Source organism: Leptodactylus fuscus, chromosome 1 (genome assembly GCF_031893055.1).
Source record: "Leptodactylus fuscus isolate aLepFus1 chromosome 1, aLepFus1.hap2, whole genome shotgun sequence".
NCBI lineage: Eukaryota > Metazoa > Chordata > Amphibia > Anura > Leptodactylidae > Leptodactylus > Leptodactylus fuscus.
In genome coordinates this window covers 51227167-51246920 of record NC_134265.1, presented here as the reverse complement: position 1 = coordinate 51246920, position 19754 = coordinate 51227167, and positions in this window count along the sequence as shown.

The following is a 19754-nucleotide window of genomic DNA, read 5'->3' as shown; positions in this document are numbered from 1 at the left end:
AGTACAATAAACCTCATTTCAATCCTGAAATATTACTGTGTCCATCAGTTATTAGATATATCAAACTGAAATGGCTGTTGCAAATACCAAAATATTTAGAACTAAAAATGATTAAGATTAATAGGGGTGCCCAAACTTTTTCATAGGACTGTATATACTGTGATATGTAAAATGAAAAATAAAATCATCAAAAATTCTTTAAAATGGCTTTAACATAAAAACTTTAAAAAAAAATTGTGACAAATTCCCTTTCAGAAGGGATTTTACATGAGAAATCACAGGTTAGCAACAGTTGGACAAATGTAGTGCCAGAGGACAAAGCAGGAAAATGGTCAGATAAATCTGGGTCAGAAAGTCACAGGTTAATTGTTACAATATCCATTGATTAAATGCCACCATGAAATTCCTGAACCAACTCAAAATGTTATCATTTCATATCTCTTCAGGGTACTTAAAGGAGTTGTCCCGGCAAACGTTTTATTTATTTAATAGGCTAGGGGAGGTGAAAAAAAACCAAACATATTCACCTGTCCTCTGTGCTCGATGCCTCCCAGCGTGGTTCGGTCTTGCTGGTCCCTTGTCTTCCGGGTGAAGTCCCCACTACATTTGACCACTAAGACCAATCAGCGAAGAACACAGGAGGTCACAGCCGCCAAGGAATTTCACTTCAAGAAGACAGCTAAGGAGTGGGATTGGACCACACTGGGAGAACATCGGAGCTCCGAGGACAGGTGAATGAGATTTTTTTTTTTCCACCTCCCCGGCCTGGAAACCTCTTTAAGGCCTTGGCCTCACGGGCCGGAACCACCGCGCTAAAGCGCTGCAGGAACAACCATGGCATGAACGCATTGTGGTTCTTCCCGCAGCGCTTTGAACAGAAAGTTAATTGAGTTTTCCTCTGCGGACTTTCTGTTACAATTATATCTATGGGAAAGCCGCTGGCATTTCCGTAGATATAATTGACTTGCTGTGATTTTCAAAACTGCAATGGTTTTGCAAATCACAGCTTGTCTGCGCTGTGATTTTTTTCTTTTTGCAAAGTGGGCATGGGATTCGCATGAATCCCATGCACTTTGCAAGTACTGTAAAATGCCGCGATTTTTCCCCGCAGCGTTCCCAGCATGGCCAAATCACGGCGTTTCCAGAGCGTGGGCCCCGGCCTAAAGCTTTGTAACATGAAACAGGACTTGGACTTCTAAGACTAAGTTCACACATGAGTATTTTGGCGAGTATTTTGGTCAGGAAAAATCCGCTCAGGAAAAATCGTGAGGCGTTTTTTGCCACATTTTTTTTCCGCTAGCGAAAAAAAGAAGTGACATGACCTTACTTCAGGCAGATTCCGCCTAAAAAAAACAACGGGAGTCAATGCGAGGCGGAAAAACCTCTAGGGGTTTTTGACAATTCCACGTCAAAATCCATGTCCAAAAACTGTGACACCGTTTTCCATCTCCCATTGAGTCCCGTTGTTTTTTTCTGGCGGAATCCACCTGAAGAAAGGTTATGTTGCTTCTTTTTTCTGCTAGCGGAAAAAAATTACAAGCGGATTACATAGGACTGTATTGTGAGGCGTTTTTTTAGAGGCGGATTTTGAGGCGGAATCCGTGTGAATTGGGTGGTTTCACACTACCATTGAATATCTGTTACCATAGTGTCCATTACCCATATTCTATAACGTTAATAAATAGCGGATGCTTGATGTCCGTCGTGAAACCATTATTTTTCAAGGACTCAAAAGTCCTGCACCCCGTCTGTGAAAAATAATGGACATTTGAAATCAATGGAATTTTTGACAGATTTGTGACGGTTCTACTAGTGTCCTTTGTTAAAACCTTGCAAAGGACACTGGCAACGAACACTACCGACATCACCAACTGTAGTGTGAATGGCCCTAAAAAGACATTTATATTTAAGTTTTTATGGATTGCAAAAACAAAATTTGCACATGAATAATATGCCCATGAGTATGCTGGCAATATAACAAAAATATCTGCTCTGTATCAGTAACAAAGGTAAAAGAACTCAAATTGATAAACTGCATATATGCGTAAGTTTTAGGGTACGTTCACACCCAGCAGATTGATTACAAAAATTTCTCCAATGGTAAAAAAAATATTTCATAAATCTGAATGGGATTGTTTCTATAGTACAGTATATGCATGGCTTATGTTGCCCCCGTAAGAACAATGGGACAGTTGCAGAAAATTTTGCCCCAAATAAGCAACATTTTCCTATCAATGAATACGTTTTTGGAAGATAACCAACTGGTAGGGTTGAGAGATCGTGTTCGGAAAAGATCGGATTCCGATCAGCGATCGAGAAAATTTCACGATCGCGATCGGAATTCCGAACACGATCTTTTTATGTGGGATCGAGATCGGTGATCTTTTCCCACAAAGCTTTGTTTAGCCTTCACACTGAGTATACGCTGTATACTCAGTGTGAAGGCTCCGCTGCGGTTCCATAGGAATGAATGGAAGCAGCCGGCACACAGCCTTAACCCTCTGCACGCCGGCTGCCTCCATTCATTCGAATGGGAGGCTAAACTAAACATCTCTAGCAGCTACTTACCTCTATGGCTGCTCCGGTGCCCTCCTTCTTCTTGTTCTCGCTGCCGCTCCATGCTGCAGTCTTCTTGCCTTGTGGCCCCGCCTCCCAGGTTAGTGTTTAAAGCGCTAGGTAGGCGGGGCTTGTGGCTTAGGAGAGTGTGGGCAGGTACAGGGCAGGAAGACGTGACGTCTCCCCTCCCAGTACCCGCCCACACTCTCCTAACCTGGCAGGGAGGGGGCAGCGAAGGGAGAAGAGCAGCGTGGAGCGAGAGCGAGGTAAAGAAGAAGGAAGGCACCGGGCACCGGACCAGCCATCGCTGTAGGTAAGTGGACACCAGGGGGGACTAAGTAGCCAGAGGATTAAAAAAAAATCCAATGGCTACTTTAGTGATTCACTACACAGCGTGGATTCTAACAATTGTTAGATTCCATGCTGTATAGTGAATAGGATTGCTTTTAAAATCCGATCTCCGATTAATAAAAAAATCCCATTGACTTGCATTGGGATCGGAATTGGGATCGAGATCTGGTTCGAATGAAAAATGATCGGAAAACGGATTTTAAAATCGATCCTGAAAAGTCAAGATCGGCTCAACCCTTCCAACTGGCAAAAAAAACAAACATCAGCATTCATCCAAACAAAAAAAAAATGACACCAATACACTTATAATTGACAAATCTATTCTACTCATTTCTCCTTTCATTCTGGTTCAATAATCAGAATAACATGTCAGTAAAATATTAGCTGTCAGTAAATACTAATAGATTACTATAAGAACATAACGCATATCTCCTCCATATTGTATAACATAAACAGGCTCGGATCGGTTTACAACACTATAAACTGTAAATGCATTTATTGATCTGAAAATCCAGCCTATTACCCACACGTAAATTGAGATGATAGCCCGACTTGAGATTAGTATACGTTATCAGCCTTAAGGAGCGGCCGCATTCTCCCATTGCCTGGAATAAATTGAAGTCTACCTGGCTAGGTTGGAAATGTTGCACTATGATGGTCCTGCGGAGAATAATGAGCCGGTGCAACCCGGCGAAATGTAATTACACAGCACTCTTCTTCTAGGACCCTTAAGGTGAAAGAAAGATGAATAGTGAAAGAAGAACTCGCTGACCCTTCAAAGTTTAATTTACGTTATGCATTCCCTCTGACTCCTCGTACTCTCTGCAAAGGTCATAATTTAGGCTAGTGATAAATGATCTGTGTGGTTGTGTTATCACATGCACCAATTGATTTGTAGCGGTCAAAAAAAATTTTTTCTATAGACTTTAAGTGGATCCCGGGGCTGAAAAAAAAATTCTGCAATGAAACAGCTTGTAGTCTCCCCAGATGGAGTGGAAACCAAGCAGTCATAAACAACCCACAAGGCAGGCCCTGATATTCTGATTACCCTTGAAAATAGAGAACATCTTTGAAAGATTCTAGTATTCGGGGGGGAGGTAATCAATTTTAGCAGGTCTCAATAGATCATCTGTTTTTGCCGCCGCACAGTATTGCTTTTTCAACCTTTCCGGAGCGGTATGACTCTTGTGACAAGTAAGCGTCACTTCGACAGATGACAAGTCTTGAAACTTTATCTCCCTTGATAAAAAAAAAAAGGCGACGGGGTTGTTAGGGCAATTTTCCCGCCTTTCCAGTGCCGAATCAGGCAGCGGTTTTCGGGCAGAGTTTATGCATTATGCATTAGGCCTGCCTTCAACTGACAGCCCCTCAGCCAACATCGACTTGAAAAGCAATGGTACTAATCAAACTAGACACATTTGAATGTCCAGACACACACACAGAGAAATTTACTAATCAAAAAGTGTATTTCCTAGGGCTGTCTCCAGAGAAATCCACTGGAAGAAATTGGAATAATTTATTAGCTTACAAGTTTTCGTTGACAGTTGGCCCGAGGCTATTTATCTCTGTAATAGAGAACGTCTCCAATGTGGCAAAATTGACCAAATCAAACAGCTTTGATCAGAAAATGAATCTGGCAAGCCTGTCTGTCTCAGCGTCCCAGGAGTATGGCGGGAAACAAACAAAAAGATTTAACAAGTGGTCAATATGAGAAGGAGAGAGAAAGCAAATTTGTGACTTAAGGAAGAGCCACAAGGAGGAAATATCATCACAGGCAAATAAAAAGCCAGAGAACGAATTATCGGACTAATTTGATAACAATCATTCCTTACCCTAATTTTCGGTGAAAACGCGTAAACCACAATAAAATTATTGCCCTTTAAATCTACAGACTAAATCCAGTTAGAAAGCGGAGAGGATAAACAGGCGAGATCTCGCCCCTTTTTCTCCATTTATCCAGGGTGACAGTGCGATTCCAAAGCAGAATTTGTTGGCAGTAGTAAATCTTTTAGATAAGAATTATTAGTAGACTTGTCCACGGATACCGCGATATGGCTGAGCTGATGTTATCACTTAGTTCTTTATTTTTTGGGACCAAAATAACATTCTTAAGCCAGCCAGAAACCAGATGGTTTTAACTGGACCATCTGAACCCTCTCCCAGTAACATATGTTGAGAGAGAAGAGGATTGGGCAGTGGAAACTCAACATGCCCAGTCTTTTTGTTTTCAGGGAAATCTTAGGCCAGTTGCAGACGATCATGCTGTGGGTCAGTGTGCTATCCATGTATTTGACGGAGACCACACTGACCCATTCTTTTCTATGGGCCCGTACACACGACCATGATTTTCACGGTCCCATGTGCAGGCCGACAGTCCGGGCCGCCTCAAATATGACATGTCCTATTCTTGTCCTATTTTGCAGCCCTGCTTCTGTGGTGAATATTCATTTAATGAAAGGAGCCACATGTGCAGCCCATGCTTTTAAATTAGGGCAGGCCGTTTGCAGCACTGGCCTTAGACCAAGTTTCTGGAAGTGGTTTACTTCCCTTCACCTATTGAGAACATATGTGTGGGGGGTCAGGAGGAATAGATAGATTTCAGACTGACAGCTATCAAATGTGTATGGTCAGCCCTACTAGGTTAACCTGTAGGCAGTGCCGCACCTCCTATGATGCGACCTGAAGTGACCGCTTCAGGCGGCGGTATGCCAGGACCACGGGGAGGGCGGCATTTTTGCTGACTTAAGCCAGTCCAGGACAAGCTGTCCTGGACTGGCTTAGGGTCACCGTCACTGAGCGGTGGATTGGGGAGGCCGCTGGAGCAGGTCCTCTCCCTGCCTGCTCTCTGCCTGCTAAAGACGATCGCTCCATTCAGCCCCACCCCCTCCACTTGACCCCACCCCCTCCTCTCAGCCCATCCCGCCCCCTCCGCTCCGCCCCTTCCTCCAGGGGGTGGGGGAGTGGCGTCTTTCTGACGTTCCCTACAGGTGGCAGAAAGCCATGGTTCACCCCTGTCTGTAGGCCTATGTAAAATAAGAGAAAATAAGTTGATGCTCCTGAACCTCAATCTAAAATGTGTATTGGGCATCCACTTACTATGTGCTATCTATAATACTGCTGTCTTCATAGGACCCATTCACACAGAGTTTTCTGGCACGGATTCTGATGCTCTGGAAAGCGCCAGAAAACTGTGTGAATGGACTCGTATATTGCAGAGAGGACTGGGCTCTAGGGCTTTCACAGATGGGCAGGTTTTTCCCGTTATAAGTGAATAGCTAAAGCCCCAAATTTCGTAATCACAACTTTTTTTGGTGCAGATTTTGTTGTATTTTTTTTAAAGCCAAAGCCAGGAGTGAATTGAGCAAAAGGGAGAAGTGTAAGAACCATCTATATATTACCCATTACTTTTGTAGCCATTCTTGACTTTGGCTCAAAAAAACACAACAAAATCTGCAACCAAAAAAACTGTATACTCAGTGTGAAGGCTAACATTGTTAGCTTTTTCCACAATGCTTGGCCAGTAGCAAAGCATTGTGGGAAATAATCACCGATCTCGATCCCACCTAAAAAGAACGTGTTCGGAATTCCGATCGCGATCATAATCCAATCTTTTCCGAACAGAATCGCTCAACCCTAATCTCCACTTGTGGTCTGGCAGAAAGGAAAAGTGGAGAACTTGGAACCCCATTTTAGTGATCCGTAGGATTACCAGCAGTGGAGCCCCCTGATGGTCAGACACTTATCACCTTATGGGATAATCCCTTTAATAGAGTATACTGCTTCCTTTGGGATTTCCATGAGGTTATCCATGTTTGTTATATTAATGACCTATCCATAGGCTATTATTCTTAGCATTAGGTTCTGCAGTGCTGTCCCATGGACTTCACTGCGGCAGTACTGCAGTATCTAACCCATCACTACTGTCCCAGAATGTAGATACTACTAGGAGCCACCATGTTCTGAAATCGCTGTTCTGTGGGGTTGCCAAATATTGGGCCCTTTCAAATTTAATATTGATGTCCTACCCTAAGAATAGTCCGTCAATATTCCAAATGTGAATAAGCCCTTTAAAGTAAAAGGCAGCTACAAAAGGAGTATCTTTGGGGGCAGTGCTCATATATGCATTCACAAATAGCCTACTGATCGCATTACCTGCAAATTAGATGGGATTCTAGCTAATCTCATCCACACATTGCAGAAAAAAATCTGCTGCGATTTTTGTAAATCGCAGCATGTCAATTACATCTACTTGGGAATTATACCTACAGAGGAATAATACCATTGTGGGAAAAACCACAACGCGTTTACGCCTTAGTATGTGTCGCAGCGTTTTTCTGGAGGTCTTTGCCTTTAGGGGTTTAACTAGGTGCTACATGCAACTGTTCCACTTGTCTGCATATTTTCCATCTAGATGTGGTCCTATAAATCTCATTTGTTTCATATGCCTCCGTTTTAACCCATATGAATGAATTATATGGAGCTCTGACTGCAGGAGCGAGTCATTGGGACATCCATCAGGCATTTGTTTTGTAACTTTGTTTGGAGATTCTCCATTTTATTCGGCTGCGGTGGGTAATATATTTTCATCTGCCCTTGTTCACGTTGATTGGTGATTACTGCATTTCACATTTTCCCTAATATTTTTCAATCCATAATATTTTTCCATATTTATTCTGACACATTTCATTTTTTGGAACATAAATATGGGGATAAAATATGTTCACCTACTCTGCCACCGTCTGCAGGGTTGTAACATATTTTACAATGCTATCAAGATGTGATATTTTCATGGAAAAAGTTATAGCATGAAATTTGTAACTTAGTTATTTGTCCTGTAACTGAGACCCCAAGAGAAGACAGAAAGATTCAGACAAGGTTTACGGCATATCTAAGGGTGGACTTTACATGTAACTCAATGGTACATATATGTGGAGAAGCCTCATCTGTCCTCAAAAAAATCAGTCTGCATTTACTAGTATATAGCAAATACAGGATGTACAGGCTCAGAGTAGCCTTATATTTAAAGTGAGATTCCCATCTTCAGGATCATATTCAGACTTTTAGTTGAAGCTAGCTGAAATGTTTTATCCAGTACAGCTAAATGTCTCTCCTCATAGCTTGCAGATGGTTGTCTAGGTTACAGTCCTGCTCACAGGCTGGGACGATGGCTTCTGGCCGTCTATATTCTCTTCTCTCACTGTATACACTCACCGGCCACTTTATTAGGTACACCATGCTAGTAACGGGTTGGACCCCCTTTTGCCTTCAGAACTGCCTCAATTCTTCGTGGCATAGATTCAACAAGGTGCTGGAAGCATTCCTCAGAGATTTTGGTCCATATTGACATGATGGCATCACACAGTTGCCGCAGATTTGTCGGCTGCACATCCATGATGCGAATCTCCCGTTCCACCACATCCCAAAGATGCTCTATTGGATTGAGATCTGGTGACTGTGGAGGCCATTGGAGTACAGTGAACTCATTGTCATGTTCAAGAAACCAGTCTGAGATGATTCCAGCTTTATGACATGGCATTGCATTATCCTGCTGAAAGTAGCCATCAGATGTTGGGTACATTGTGGTCATAAAGGGATGGACATGGTCAGCAACAATACTCAGGTAGGCTTTGGCGTTGCAACGATGCTCAATTGGTACCAAGGGGCCCAAAGAGTGCCAAGAAAATATTCCCCACACCATGACACCACCACCACCAGCCTGAACCGTTGATACAAGGCAGGATGGATCCATGCTTTCATGTTGTTGACGCCAAATTCTGACCCTACCATCCGAATGTCGCAGCAGAAATCGAGACTCATCAGACCAGGCAACGTTTTTCCAATCTTCAATTGTCCAATTTCGATGAGCTTGTGCAAATTGTAGCCTCAGTTTCCTGTTCTTAGCTGAAAGGAGTGGCACCCGGTGTGGTCTTCTGCTGCTGTAGCCCATCTGCCTCAAAGTTCGACGTACTGTGCGTTCAGAGATGCTCTTCTGGCTACCTTGGTTGTAACGGGTGGCTATTTGAGTCACTGTTGCCTTTCTATCAGCTCGAACCAGTCTGGCCATTCTCCTCTGACCTCTGGCATCAACAACGCATTTCCGCCCACAGAACTGCCGCTCACTGGATGTTTTTTCTTTTTCGGACCATTCTCTGTAAACCCTAGAGATGGTTGTGCGTGAAAATCCCAGTAGATCAGCAGTTTCTGAAATACTCAGACCAGCCCTTCTGGCACCAACAACCATGCCACGTTCAAAGGCACTCAAATCACCTTTCTTCCCCATACTGATGCTCGGTTTGAACTGCAGGAGATTGCCTTGACCATGTCTACATGCCTAAATGCACTGAGTTGCCGCCATGTGATTGGCTGATTAGAAATTAAGTGTTAACGAGCAGTTGGACAGGTGTACCTAATAAAGTGGCCGGTGAGTGTATGGTTTTCAGTTTGTGAGCATCTATAAGGGCTAGATAATTTTCTTTAGCATTGTCTCTGTTATCTGTGTATGTAAATACAGAGATAGTTGTGCAGTTTACAGCAAGCAGGAGCTGTGTGCAACAATAGGCTGAAGACCAGGGAGAGAAGGGAAGAGGAGACAGGAGAACAACTGAAATCCTGAGATGAGGAAATCCTTTTCAGCTAAGGCTCCACTCAGCGATGACCCGGTGGCAACGCATTGCAATTCTTCCTGCAGAGTTGTAGACAAAAAGTTTTTGTCTCAATTATACCTATGGGGAAACCGTTGGCGTAGGTATAATTGATATTCTGCGATTTCCAAAACTGCGCCGGTTTTGGAAATTACAGCATGTCCGCACCATGGTTTTTGCCACAAAGTGGGCATGGGATACGCTGTAAAACGCCATGGGGCCCTAGACTTAAGGGGATTTCCAACACTTGATAGTGATGGTCTATCCTTTGGATAGACCATCAATATCAGATCAGTGGCTGTCAGACATCTGGCCTAAGGGTAGGCCATCAATATCAAGTCTTGGATAGCCTCTTCAACTCCTTCCCATTGCAGGGATTTTTTGATTTCCAATTTTGAATCCCTGTCTTCCAAACACCATAACTTTTTTATTGTTCTCTAAACAGAGCCATATGAGGACTTAATTTTTGCAGGACAAATTGTACTTTGTAATAGTTCCATTTAATATTCTGTATAATGTACTGGGAAGCTGGAAAACAATTCAGAATAGGATTGGAATTGGTAAAAATCTGCATTTCAACGACTTTCTTATTGGCTTTGTTTTTTATGGCATTCACTATGCAGCCAAAATGACATGTCACTTGTATTCTGTATGTTGGTACAATTCTGGAGATATACTGTATATGTTTTAACCCCTTAAAAAATTCCAAAACTTAAAAACTTTATTCTTTTATTATTCTCATAATAAATTCTTCATATTCTGACACAGTTTCTGTGAAAGAGAATGCATAAGACATCTCTAAATGCGGGGGCCAGATGTACTATTTAGTTATACTATTTTGGGTAATGTCTGATATTTTGATCGCTTTTTATTCACATTTTTATGGGAGGCAAAATGGATGACTTTTTTTTTTCCTGTTATGGTGTTCACTAAGTGGGAAATTTTTTTGGGTGATTTGAATTTTTAGTTTCTTTTTTTTTTTTCTACTATTTTTTTAGCCCCCCTAAGGGACTTGAACCTTCAGTCTTTTGATTGCATGTCCTATAGACTGTAAAACAACTGTATTGCAGTCTATGGAAGTTTAGTTACATAGCTATTGAGGCAACATACATTCCTAGTAGAGATGAGTGAGTACTATTTAAAACGGCAGTTTCGAATAGCACGCACCCATAGGAATGAATGGATGCAGCCGGCACGCAGGGGGTTAAGCGGCATGACGCCGGCCCCGTCTGCGTGCCAGCCAGCTCCAATCATTGCTATGGGTGCGTTCTATTCGAAACTGCCGTTTCGAATAGTACTCACTCATCTCTAATTCCTAGTAGCATTAGCCATACACATTAGATTAATATCAGCTAATTCAGCTAGTTGTAGCACAGCTTCTGGCTCTCTTCTGATGGCAGATGTAGGTGGGGAGAAGGAGTGTATGGAAGATGGAGGTCAGGTAGTCATAGGAGAAGGAGGATTTGTCTGACAGCTATATGGTGTGCTATATAGGCAACTAAGATTATTGTCAAATCTGGCCCAAAATCAAAACCTTTAAGTCCACACACAAATATTCTTCATGTTATCATTCAAAAGCATTACATGAATGACTGTGAGCCAAAAAGGAAAACTGTAGAATCACTAGAACATATACTTACGTAAATGTGAATTAATGGCCAATTATTGCTCGCAAGACACAATTTCAACTACAATGATCATTTATCAAAAAAACGAAAGCGGCCTCATACATGTCCCAACCAATGCTGGAGATATTAATCAGCTGGAAATAAATGCTTCATTACCATGAATGCACTGGTCATCTCCAGAACCTATTACCCTCTGTCATGTCAGCCATGCTATCTGTATTTCTATGGCTACAATTATTGTGAATGGGCAGAGAAAATATCAAAGGGGATCATGGAAACAAAAATACAAACCTTGGAAATTTAGTCTTGTTGCCTTGGTGCTTATGACAAAAATGAGCTGGGGGTAAAAGTATTCAAGATCATAGAAGAGAATGCATCTCGTAATCATATTGAATGATCCCAGTGACCTACAAGCTGGAACTAGACTGGTACATAGAGTGACCCAATATCATGGAGTGACCCTCCACTGGTATCTATAATTTGTTGATTGCAGTTGTCGTTAACATAGGCACCTCAACAGCAGTTTCTTAACTAGTAAAGGAATCAATTAGCCATAGAATTAGCCATGGTGAGGTTACTGAAAGCCTTGAAGGATAGACCAAATATTAGAGTTGCCTAAAACTTCATAAGAGGACTAAATAAATATTCTAAAGTGCGGACAATTTAGCTGATACAAGCACTCATTCCCGACAATGGGCTTGTCCAATAGTGTCAACCAGTGTTTGCTCGTTCATTGGGTAATCTGCTGATTTCGGTAGGACGAAAAAATCATTTTTCATTGACCTATGTAATAAGACTGGTACAGAATGACCACTGACCGGCATGATTTGTAGCCATTATAAAAAAATGTGTTTGTGCAATACTAACCTAAAGGTGATGTGTGAACTTTCGGATAGTAGTGTGATTAAGTCAAAGTGTAAGGTGAATTCTTACAAGGGTGATATACATAATAAAGCTGACATTTGGTATATAATTAATAATCCTGTAGTTATGAGATTACAGAGCCTGATATATCTGCCCCCTGCTCCAAGCTAATGTGCAGGCGGTAAAAGTAGTGGCAGACAGAGGACAGCAAAGCAAATGCCGAAAAACAAGGGGGCAGGTTTTTTGTTGCTTTAGTGCATATCACTTTTTGCTCCAAAGTTTGCAACAATTTGAAGCATCGTTAGCCATGGGCTTTCCAAATACAACACACCCATTTTCCTCTCCAAAAACTATCTGAACACTTGTAGCCCATGACATTTCCCCCAGAATTCTAGCTTAACATGGTACATTATAATTAGTAAATCCGCCCCATAAATAGAGATGGGTGACCTCCCAAGATTGGTTTAGTATCGAGTCACTGATTCGTTTCAGGTCGAACAAGTTCGGATAGAACTGAGAGTGATATTATTATACTTGGCAGCAGTGGTGTAACTAGGAATGGCGGGGCCCTGTGGCGAACTTTTGACATGGCCCCCCCCCCCCCAACCGACGTCGAAGACCTCGACCGGCCTCCTCCTCCACACTCTATTATGTCCCTTAGTGGCCCCTGCACACAGTATTATGTCCATTAGTGTCCCCTGCACACAGTATTATCCCCCATAGTGGCCCCTGCACACAGTATTATCCCCTATAGTGGCCCCTGCACACAGTATTATGTCCCTTACTGGCCCCTGCACACAGTATTATCCCCCATAGTGGCCCCTGCACACAGTATTATCCCCCATAGTGGCCCCTGCACACAGTATTATGTCCCTTACTGGCCCCTGCACACAGTATTATCCCCCATAGTGGCCCCTGCACAAAGTATTATCCCCCATAGTGGCCCCTGCACACAGTATTATCCCCCATAGTGGCCCCTGCACACAGTATTATGCCCCATAGTGGCCCCTGCACACAGTATTATGTCCATTAGTGGCCCTTGCACACAGTATTATCCCCCATAGTGGCCCCTGCACACAGTATTATGTCCCTTACTGGCCCCTGCACACAGTATTATGTCCCTTACTGGCCCCTGCACACAGTATTATCCCCCATAGTGGCCCCTGTACACAGTATTATCCCCCATAGTGGCCCCTGCACACAGTATTATCCCCCATAGTGGCCCCTGCACACAGTATTATGTCCCTTACTGGCCCCTGCACACAGTATTATGTCCCTTACTGGCCCCTGCACACAGTATTATCCCCCATAGTGGCCCCTGTACACAGTATTATCCCCCATAGTGGCCCCTGCACACAGTATTATCCCCCATAGTGGCCCCTGCACACAGTATTATCCCCCATAGTGGCCCCTGCACACAGTATTTTGTCCCTTACTGGCCCCTGCACACAGTATTGTACCCCATAGGGGCCCCTGCACACAGTATTGTACCCCATAGTGGACACCCATAAACAATTATTATACTCTGGGGTCTTTTCAGACTCCAGAGTATAATAATCGGAAATCCGGGGGAATAAAAACATAAAAAATTACTGTTTCTTACCTGTCCCCGGCTCCTACGCTGTCTTCTCCGCTGCCGTCCTTCTGAAATGATGTCAGCCGTCACATGACCTGGGACGCAGGCCGGGTTCATGTGACGTCAGAAAGGACATCAGGAAGGAGGCCTGGCAGGATCGTGGAGAGGTAAGTAACAGTATTTTTTACGTTCCCTTACCTCTCCCAGTCTGTCGATCATTATACTCGGGGGTCTGCAAAGACCCCTGAGTATAATGATAGTATTTGTGGGACCCGCGGTGTCACTTGCCGATCCCGGCCCAGCCAGGATCGACAAGTAAATAGGGCCCGTAACGGCTTATTAAAAAAAAAAAAATGCAGCGGTAGCGGCTGTCACCGGGGCCCCTAATGGCCCGGGCCCTGTGGCAGCCGCCTCTACTGCCTCTACGGTAGTTGCACCCCTGCTTGGCGGTCTCTCCAGACCCCAGAGTATAAGAGATGGAGGCCCAGGGGAAATGTAAAGATAAAAAAACATTTATACTCACCTTCGCTCATCTCTTTTGGGGCTCCTCACAGTGTCTTGTGCTCTCTCTTGGTCTCCATCATGACACTTAGTGTATAAATGTTTTTTTTTTTTTTACCTTTTATTCACAGAGCATAATGTACCACAATGTATGTTGCAACGGCCATTTTAGTTTGTCCAAGACAAATCGACAATTTTTTTGTTGCAATTTGGATTATTTGGGTTGAATCTGGCTCGGAATGGATCAGTTCTCCCATCTCTACCCTTTGTTTGCAGACTGTAAGCATGGATGCACCTTTGACTGCATAAGAGCTATAGATGTAAAATTATATAAAGTTTTTCATTTCTTATTTAGATGCAATGGAAAATAATACATTTTTTGCATAATTGCATGTATCTTTTGGTATTGGCTAAACTAAAAATTGTCTCATCCTAAGAAGTGTTTACTTCTTATAATGATCTATAAAAGAGGACTTATAGCTTAGCTTATTTGAGGGTAGAACAATCCAAGGTATTGTTCTTCCTTGACTGAATAGTAACCAATGTTGACTTTTGATTTAAGAACCTATTATACAGGCCAGTTATTGGGAAGAAGTGGTCATAATTGGCCTGTCCAATAGTGATGCTGATCAGCCGACAAACAGGCAAACGCTGCTTTTAAGCTAAGTTTGATCAGCGCTCAATCTGTCCGATACTTGGGCAGTCTATTAGGATCCCTAAAGTTTATCTGTAGAATTAATATGCAAACGTTTAGTGACGTTCTACATATAACACAATTCTCAAATTCGTAAATTGCAAATCACAGAATCAAAACATAGATTTGTTTCATGGCACTGGCTGCAGCACAGGACCAGTGCAAGACAAATAGTTCAACATTAACTGTAAAAGGGAGGGCACAAGTGAGCTTACCCTTAATGCCCCTATGGGCGGTGCCATATTTGGTCTTTATACGATTAGTTTTTTGTTGTATTCTCCTATTACCAAGACGTACAATATTAGTTAAAATGTTGGTATTTTGCTCATATACGTGTAGGATTTTGCTTAAATTTTAGTATAACATCCATGGAAACCGGGTGCAAACCTGGCAGACCCCATAATAGTCAATGGGGTCCAATAAAGCGGACAGGGTTTCCGTTTTCCATGCAGAAACCTAGTGTGAACCTAAAATTACACAGACAAAGGATAATAATACTTACATGATGATAATACAAGTACCCCTAAATAATGATTGTATTATATCAACTACCCAAAAATGAATATGTACATTGAATTGAAGACTGTTACAAGTCAGCCAAAAAATGTTTCCCCCAAAATGAAGGTTCCCTAGGCTTAGTCCATAGACTTTTCCCTATTAGACACAATAAACGTCTTTATCAGCATTCTATTACATCTTAGGAAGCTCTGTGCATTAAGAACAAGGTCCAGCCATCAACATTACCAAATGATTAAAAGCATATACGAAGCCCTTGGAAGGTCCATCAGACACTTTGGTTTTGCCGGTTTTCATTGTGAATGGCAGATCTCTTTTGCTTAGTATTTCCTTTAATATGACATCAAAGAGAAGCTTGTGTTTTGTCCTGTTCTTTGAAGAATTTCTCTGCAACTTTCTGTTCTTGGTGTCATTCATTTACATTCATTAGAATAGATTCTGTATATTGCGCCCCCTCCTATACGCTGCTCCAGAAACCTCTATGTAAATCTAACATAAATCTAATGCATTAAAGGGGGTTTCCAATAAACATAACCCTATATGAATTAGTAGACAAAAGTTAAACATTTTTGAAAATATGAATAATTAAAATTTTTGCAATGTTTTAAAGATTTTCTATAATTGATAGGTTGTCAATGGATACAACCATGAATGCAGGAACTGGCTATGGTTTGGCATATGTAATCCAGCTCTATTGTGCCAAGGTTATGTTCTTGTACATATAGTGTCCCTGCCTGATAACCTGTCCACAATAAGGACATCATGGCTGGGTTTCTGACAAGTCCATACCATAGAAAGTTCCTGCATTCATGGTCATATCCATTGGCAATCTATCTAGACTGTTGCCGCTAAGAGGATTGGAGAAAATATTTAAAATTCTGCAAAATTTTTAATTACTTACATTTACAAAAATGTTTAACTTGTTTATATGCATCAAAAAAACCCTTTAATGTTGTATATAAACAGATGTGATCAAAACTATATGCCATACTGTACATGTCTCTGATTTTAGCCATACTCTATACTCTGATTATACCCCACATGAATCTTTGAGTTAAAATCTTGCCGAGTTCCATCAGATTAGTGATTTACCGATCCTTGTGGATAATATGCTGCACCATGGAGACATTGTTGTTACAAACAATTAGCTATTAGTTTATTAGGGTCGTTGCTGGGCAAGTCACATGACCACTCATAGGATTCTATGACTCATTTACAGGGACTTGATTGGTTGCTCCTGGTATCTTGCAATTGCTGGTAAGAGTATGTGCTATGTGTGTTTGATCCAGTAATTCTCCATATGCTTCAGTCTCTTATTCCACTTGAATAATATTTCTGGTCTGTTCTAGTTCCAGATCTAGTTTCTTGTGCTCGGTTTTCAGTTTCCCTGTAGGAAATTGTTCCTTGTCTTAGTTTGATTTTTTTGTCTCTTGGTCCTAGTACTCTCTTGTTGTTAAAGGAGCTCTATCAGCAAAATTATGCTGTATGAGCCCCCCATATGTGTGAATAGCCTTTAATAAGGCTATTCAGGCATCGGTAATGTTATTTTAACCCCCCCACCGTTTTAAAATAAAACTATAAAAACATAGATGTAAATCATACCTATCGTGCACCCTGGGTGGTGATGCACGATCCAACGTCATCTGGCACGCCTTCCTCTTCTTTCTTCTTCTTTCGGTGACGCCCTCTGGTCCTAGCTCTTCCCCGGCTTCATCGTCGTCTTCTTCCGGTGGTTCAAATCCGATTGGTTGAAATCCAGCGCATGCGCAGTAGTGCTCCCTCCGGAGCTACTGCACACTCTCCAGCACCATTTTTCTCAATGGCAGTGCGCACGCGCCGGATTTGATCCAATCAGATTTGAACCGCCGGAAGAAGATGACGATGAAGCCGGGACCGGAGGGCGTCACCAAAAGAAGAAGAAAGAAGAGGACGTCGGATTGTGCATCACCGCCCAGGGTGCATGATAGGTATGCTTTATATATATGTTTTTATAGTTTTATTTTAAAACGGGACGGGGGTTTAAAATAAGATTAGCGGGGCCTGAATAGCCTTTTTAAAGGCTATTCACGCATATGTGGGGCTCATACAGCATAATTTTGCTGATAGAGCCCCTTTAATGTTAGGTTCAGTTTTTCAGATTAGGGATTCCATTAGGGATATATTTAGGGACAATGAGTGATAACGGATTTCATTTCAAAAGAATGGACATTCAACGGACCTTGACTTTTTAGTCAATGGGGTTCCTTGGGCTTTGTCATCTGGTTCACTGACAGACCAGTAGAATGGATACCCAATACAGATGTAAACTAAACATGAGTGATTAAATTGTATCCTTATATCTATTATATCAGACATAATAGGTGGATAAGTCCCATCTTGTGGACCCCCATTTCTATTAAAGTGTGGTTAACTGGCCAACAACAGCCAGCATTGACTAGAATGGAGTCCAGTCGTGGCTGCAGCTCTCTATAGTCACTCTTTGAAGTTGTGGAAAGAGCTGAAGATCAGAAACATGGAAACATCATTACTTCCATAGAAGGATCTTTCTAGACACATGAAGCCCTAATAGTAAATGTGCTTGTATATAAAGTTAGTGGGGAAGTGCAGAGAAGACCTCTCCCAGCCCTTTCATTTCAGTCCGACTGGTAGAATTAATATTTGCTCTGGTAACAAGCTCATTTCCAGTTGTACTATTTATTAGATGTGCCTGCAATTTCATTGCCGAGCAGCATTTAGATAGAAACAATGGGTAATAGGCCCATACATTAAATACTTATGAGTATGTTGTGCCTTCTGTTATAATATAAAATCCATCTATTCTGGTTGATGGATTTTAACCTCACACAGAATACTTTAAACTCCATTTGGACTTGTGCCTACAATCACCTTAGCAAAGTCTCTTAAGTAACTGCGCTCAGCCTAATTAGTATGCATTATCAATTAACAAACTTAATAGCCGGCAGATTGATTAGATCCTCTGTTGCAGGGGCAGAGCTGAAGCGAAACAGAATGAAAAATCTTTCCATGCATACAATGCAGCATTGTTATTTTCCGAGCTCCCTCCTCCCGCACACTCTATTTAATGAATGCATGCATACGGTTGTAACTGTCTTAAAAAGCAGAGCCTACTCCATTCTCTTAACAATGCAGAGCTGAGTTAATAGAGCACCTTGTTTACTCCATATATACCCACATGTATTGAGACGCAAGCATAAAAGCCTGACTTTGTCAGCAGAAATCTCACAAAATTGACCAAGCATGTACCAAATGGGCAAAATCACTGCATGTATCTAGGGTGAAGATCATCAGCGATGACACTGGAAGAGTAGCGTTTGTGGTTCCGAAATCTACAGTAAGCAAATACAGTATATTACAGGGATAAACACACGGTCTGTCTATTGCTGCTGTCAATCTTCAATGTTTCTGTAAAAGTTTGGCGATCTGTGTTGGAACATGCTCACTAGAGTCCATTATTTTACAAAAAACATCACCAAATCTTACGTTTGTGTCATTTTTTATTTTTATTAAGAAATATCCCTAAAAACACATATATGGGTTTACCTGCCCAACACTACCTGTACTTTATAAATAGTGCACATATAATAGAAACTATATCATGTCTGCAAGTCCAAAATCATGAAGTTAAGATACTGTGTAAATAAATACAGGCCTCAATCTGGGACACTTTCGGTATATTGGCTCCCTTGTTTGATAAAATAATCCTAGAAAGCCATATATGGGGCAACATGGTGGATCAGTGGTTAGCACTGCAGCCTTGCACCACTGGAGTCCTGGGTCCGATTCCTGCCAGGAACAACATCTGCAAGGAGTTTTTATGTTCTCCCTGTGTTTGTGTGGATTTCCTCCCATTCTACAAAGACATACTGATAGGGAAAAAAAATGTACATTGTGATCCCTTTATAGGGCTCACAATCTACATAATTAAAAAAAAAAGCCATATCTACGGTCAATAAAATAGTGCGATTCAAAGTGGTTGTAGGAGATTAGAAGCAGTGTCACTATAATGTACAGGTTGTCTTTAGTATTGCATTTTAGCTCTATGCAGGTGAAGGAGCTTAGCTATAATACAAGGTACAGATCATGGACAAAAGAGGTGCTACTTTGGGGAAAAACAGAACACAAGGGCCTACTACTAAGGTCCTTGCACCAGAATTCTCAATGTTTCACATTGCTTCTGGTGCAAATCCTGTTATTATTGAATAAAAAAGAATCCTGTAATGAATTTGCTGCATCTTATGACCACTGAGTTTAAGGTTATACTGTCGATCTACTAAATTAAATCTAAAGTACTGTGCAAAAGTCTTTGGCAGATGTAGAAAAAAAAACTGCAAAGTATACTCTAAGAAATAGAAGTGTTAATGGTTTATTTTTGAGAATTAACAAAATGCAAAATGAACGAACAAAAG